At 51.0% G+C, this 5,000-nt stretch overlaps 6 non-coding genes across 6 annotated transcripts; 2 read left to right on the top strand and 4 right to left on the bottom strand.

Annotated features, from left to right (window-relative positions):
* Positions 1-841: 841 nt before the first annotated feature.
* trnar-acg (transfer RNA arginine (anticodon ACG)) lies at positions 842-914 on the bottom strand. The gene has a single exon. It is a non-coding gene; the product is annotated as a tRNA-Arg (tRNA).
* A 630-nt stretch (positions 915-1,544) lies between these two features.
* On the top strand, positions 1,545-1,616 carry trnae-cuc (transfer RNA glutamic acid (anticodon CUC)). Its single transcript has one exon. It is a non-coding gene; the product is annotated as a tRNA-Glu (tRNA).
* Positions 1,617-1,881: 265 nt separating this feature from the next.
* trnae-uuc (transfer RNA glutamic acid (anticodon UUC)) lies at positions 1,882-1,953 on the bottom strand. The gene has a single exon. It is a non-coding gene; the product is annotated as a tRNA-Glu (tRNA).
* Positions 1,954-3,469: 1,516 nt separating this feature from the next.
* Positions 3,470-3,541, bottom strand: trnae-uuc (transfer RNA glutamic acid (anticodon UUC)). The gene has a single exon. It is a non-coding gene; the product is annotated as a tRNA-Glu (tRNA).
* A 476-nt stretch (positions 3,542-4,017) lies between these two features.
* trnar-acg (transfer RNA arginine (anticodon ACG)) lies at positions 4,018-4,090 on the bottom strand. The gene has a single exon. It is a non-coding gene; the product is annotated as a tRNA-Arg (tRNA).
* A 630-nt stretch (positions 4,091-4,720) lies between these two features.
* On the top strand, positions 4,721-4,792 carry trnae-cuc (transfer RNA glutamic acid (anticodon CUC)). Its single transcript has one exon. It is a non-coding gene; the product is annotated as a tRNA-Glu (tRNA).
* The last annotated feature ends 208 nt before the right edge of the window (positions 4,793-5,000 follow it).

Raw genomic sequence — 5,000 nt, 5'->3', positions numbered from 1 at the left:
GCGGCCCGGGTTCGATTCCCGGTGAGGGAACGTTCCTTTTGCCCTCCAGCGCGGCCAAGAAAATGTTTGAGTGTGAAAAGTGACCTCCTTCGAGCCGGAGTCGAACCAGCGACCTAAGGATTGCCAACGGTCCACCTACAGTCCTCCGCTCTACCAGCTGAGCTATCGAAGGTATGCAGGGAAAGAGAAGAACCTCAACCTATCAGGTTGCTGCAGCTCCACTGCTGGCTAAAAGCGATTCAGTAATAGACAGAAGCTCTGGCTGTTCGATAAGGGGAGCAAAGACAAGCCAAACTTCCCATACCGGGAGTCGAACCCGGGCCGCCTGGGTGAAAACCAGGAATCCTGACGGCTAGACCATATGGGAAAGCCCGCAAACGCCGGTCAGGCTTGTGTGCCATTTTTCATGCGTGTGGCCAGTACAAGGGCAGGGTTATGTTAGGCCCTTTGGCATTCAGTGTGTGACCGTCGCCTTTAAGAATATGGCAATGTTCCGAAGGGATTGTTTACTGAATTCACTTGTACCAGACTCGATGGAGGGAGATGTCATTTGTCTCTCCCAGGGGGTGCAGCTCTCTCCCATTCTTGTGTTCGCATAAAAAGATACTATAAACTGGTCATTAAAGCAAGGTCCCCGTGACAGTGCTTATGCGATGCATTTGAAAGCACGCACGGTATTGTATGGTAGGCGCTATCTAGCTGACAAAACGGCCTATGGTTGGACTGTCAGTTTACAAGAAAAAAGAACTAACCATTCCAATACCAATAGTCAAAAACTATGGGCTAATAAAACAAGCTAATAAAACTGCTGTAGGCTGATAGCGAAGCAAAAGAGGCAGATCGAGCGAGCCAGGAGTCGAACCTAGAATCTTCTGATCCGTAGTCAGACGCGTTATCCATTGCGCCACTGGCCCACCGGTGAGGCGCCCTGGTGTTTACACGCATCTTGGTGGTGTTTGCCTGGAGCGGGGCCTGTCGCAACATCAACTTTTTCTCATGCCATTAACAGGCCTGGAGCCAACGTAAGGAAGCGCTCCAAAGAGGGGTCTGCTATGAAAAGCTTGAAGACGGAGGCTTCACATGTTAGGGATCTCTGTCTTCCTGGCGTGGCTAACGTAGCTGGGTAGCAAATTACTTTAAAACAGTGCAAGGCTGGCCGCTCAAAAAGCCAGGCATACCTCAGAGACGACGACACTCTGTGCAATGCGCTCTGTCAACCTCGAGCTCCTTCGCCAGATGCTCTGCAGAAGAAGGGCTGAAAACAAAAAGCGGAGTGAGTCAGGCACCTCTTGGCACTGAGAGCACGGCTGGGCTCTCCTTGTTGTCTTTTGCAAGCTGCTTTGATTGAATTGCAAGTTGCGATGTTGTTAGGATGTTCTCACAGAGCATGTGACAGTTTCTCAGTGGAAGAACTGTGATCCAGGGTCAGAGACTCTCTCCTCTCCAAGAGGAAAAGGCTAGCCTTAGCGGTTTTGCTTGAGAAATTGCAGCAAAATCTGGTAGAGGCCCACAGGCAGGCTTGAGGAGACAGGCTGAACAGCCCTTCCCTGGTGGTCTAGTGGTTAGGATTCGGTGCTCTCACCGCCGCGGCCCGGGTTCGATTCCCGGTCAGGGAACGTTCCTTTTGCCCTCCAGCGCGGCCAAGAAAATGTTTGAGTGTGAAAAGTGACCTCCTTCGAGCCGGAGTCGAACCAGCGACCTAAGGATTGCCAACGTTCCACCTACAGTCCTCCGCTCTACCAGCTGAGCTATCGAAGGTATGCAGGGAAAGAGAAGAACCTCAACCTATCAGGTTGCTGCAGCTCCACTGCTGGCTAAAAGCGATTCAGTAATAGACAGAAGCTCTGGCTGTTCGATAAGGGGAGCAAAGACAAGCCAAACTTCCCATACCGGGAGTCGAACCCGGGCCGCCTGGGTGAAAACCAGGAATCCTGACCGCTAGACCATATGGGAAAGCCCGCAAACGCCGGTCAGGCTTGTGTGCCATTTTTCATGCGTGTGGCCAGTACAAGGGCAGGGTTATGTTAGGCCCTTTGGCATTCAGTGTGTGACCGTCGCCTTTAAGAATATGGCAATGTTCCGAAGGGATTGTTTACTGAATTCACTTGTACCAGACTCGATGGAGGGAGATGTTATTTGTCTCTCCCAGGGGGTGCAGCTCTCTCCCATTCTTGTGTTCGCATAAAAAGATACTATAAACTGGTCATTAAAGCAAGGTCCCCGTGACAGTGCTTATGCGATGCATTTGAAAGCACGCACGGTATTGTATGGTAGGTGCTATCTAGCTGACAAAACGGCCTATGGTTGGACTGTCAGTTTACAAGAAAAAAAAAAACGAACCATTCCAATACCAATAGTCAAAAACTATGGGCTAACAAAACAAGCTAATAAAACTGCTGTAGGCTGACAGCGAAGCAAAAGAGGCAGATCGAGCAAGCCAGAAGTCTAACCTAGAATCTTCTGATCCGTAGTCAGACGCTTTATCCATTGCACCACTGGCCCACCGGTCAGGCACCCTGGTGTTTACACGCATCTTGGTGGTGTTTGCCTGGAGCGGGGCCTGTCGCAACACCAACTTTTTCTCATGCCATTAACAGGCCTGGAGCCAACGTAAGGAAGCGCTCCGATGAGGGGTCTGCTATGAAAAGCTTGAAGACGGAGGCGTCACATGTTAGGGATCTCTGTCTTCCTGGCGTGGCTAACGTAGCTGGGTAGCAAATTACTTTAAAACAGTGCAAGGCTGGCCGCTCAAAAAGCCAGGCATACCTCAGAGACGACGACACTCTGTGCTATGCACTCTGTTAACCTCGAGCTCCTTCGCCAGATGCTCTGCAGAAGAAGGGCTGAAAACAAAAAGCGGAGTGAGTCAGGCACCTCTTGGCACTGAGAGCACGGCTGGGCTCTGCTTGTTGTCTTTTGCAAGCTGCTTTGATTGAATTGCAAGTTGCGGTGTTGTTAGGATGTTCTCACGGAGCATGTGACAGTTTCTCAGTGGAAGAACTGTGATCCAGGGTCAGAGACTCTCTCCTCTCCAAGAGGAAAAGGCTAGCCTTAGCGGTTTTGCTTGAGAAATTGCAGCAAAATCTGGTAGAGGCCCACAGGCAGGCTTGAGGAGACAGGCTGAACAGCCCTTCCCTGGTGGTCTAGTGGTTAGGATTAGGCGCTCTCACCGCCGCGGCCCGGGTTCGATTCCTGGTCAGGGAACGTTCCTTTTGCCCTCCAGCGCGGCCAAGAAAATGTTTGAGTGTGAAAAGTGACCTCCTTCGAGCCAGAGTCGAACCAGCGACCTAAGGTTTGCCAACGTTCCACCTACAGTCCTCCGCTCTACCAGCTGAGCTATCAAAGGTATGCAGGGAAAGAGAAGAACCTCAACCTATCAGGTTGCTGCAGCTCCACTGCTGGCTAAAAGCGATTCAGTAATAGACAGAAGCTCTGGCTGTTCGATAAGGGGAGCAAAGACAAGCCAAACTTCCCATACCGGGAGTCAAACCCGGGTCGCCTGGGTGAAAACCAGGAGTCCTGACCGCTAGACCATATGGGAAAGCCCGCAAATGCCGGTCAGGCTTGTGTGCCATTTTTCATGCGTGTGGCCAGTACAAGGGCAGGGTTATGTTAGGCCCTTTGGCATACAGTGTGTGACCGTCGCCTTTAAGAATATGGCAATGTTCCGAAGGGATTGTTTACTGAATTCACTTGTACCAGACTCGATGGAGGGAGATGTCATTTGTCTCTCCCAGGGGGTGCAGCTCTCTCCCATTCTTGTGTTCGCATAAAAAGATACTATAAACTGGTCATTAAAGCAAGGTCCCCGTGACAGTGCTTATGCAATGCATTTGAAAGCACGCACGGTATTGTATGGTAGGTGCTATCTAGCTGACAAAACGGCCTATGGTTGGACTGTCAGTTTACAAGAAAAAAAAAAACTAACCATTCCAATACCAATAGTCAAAAACTATGGGCTAATAAAACAAACTAATAAAACTGCTGTAGGCTGATAGCGAAGCAAAAGAGGCAGATCGAGCCAGCCAGGAGTCGAACCTAGAATTTTCTGATCCGTAGTCAGACGCGTTACCCATTGCGCCACTGGCCCACCGGTGAGGTGCCCTGGTGTTTACACGCATCTTGGTGGTGTTTGCCTGGAGCGGGGCCTGTCGCAACATCAACTTTTTCTCATGCCATTAACAGGCCTGGAGCCAACGTAAGGAAGCGCTCCAAAGAGGGGTCTGCTATGAAAAGCTTGAAGACGGAGGCGTCACATGTTAGGGATCTCTGTCTTCCTGGCGTGGCTAACGTAGCTGGGTAGCAAATTACTTTAAAACAGTGCAAGGCTGGCCGCTCAAAAAGCCAGGCATACCTCAGAGACGACGACACTCTGTGCTATGCGCTCTGTCAACCTCGAGCTCCTTCGCCAGATGCTCTGCAGAAGAAGGGCTGAAAACAAAAAGCGGAGTGAGTCAGGCACCTCTTGGCACTGAGAGCACGGCTGGGCTCTCCTTGTTGTCTTTTGCAAGCTGCTTTGATTGAATTGCAAGTTGCGATGTTGTTAGGATGTTCTCACGGAGCATGTGACAGTTTCTCAGTGGAAGAACTGTGATCCAGGGTCAGAGACTCTCTCCTCTCCAAGAGGAAAAGGCTAGCCTTAGTGGTTTTGCTTGAGAAATTGCAGCAAAATCTGGTAGAGGCCCACAGGCAGGCTTGAGGAGACAGGCTGAACAGCCCTTCCCTGGTGGTCTAGTGGTTAGGATTCGGCGCTCTCACCGCCGCGGCCCGGGTTCGATTCCTGGTCAGGGAACGTTCCTTTTGCCCTCCAGCGCGGCCAAGAAAATGTTTGAGTGTGAAAAGTGACCTCCTTCGAGCCGGAGTCGAACCAGCGACCTAAGGATTGCCAACGTTCCACCTACAGTCCTCCGCTCTACCAGCTGAGCTATCGAAGGTATGCAGGGAAAGAGAAGAACCTCAACCTATCAGGTTGCTGCAGCTCCACTGCTGGCTAAAAGCGA

Source organism: Pseudorasbora parva, chromosome 22 (genome assembly GCF_024679245.1).
Source record: "Pseudorasbora parva isolate DD20220531a chromosome 22, ASM2467924v1, whole genome shotgun sequence".
Classification (NCBI taxonomy): domain Eukaryota; kingdom Metazoa; phylum Chordata; class Actinopteri; order Cypriniformes; family Gobionidae; genus Pseudorasbora; species Pseudorasbora parva.
This window is presented reverse-complemented; position numbering and strand designations above follow the sequence as displayed.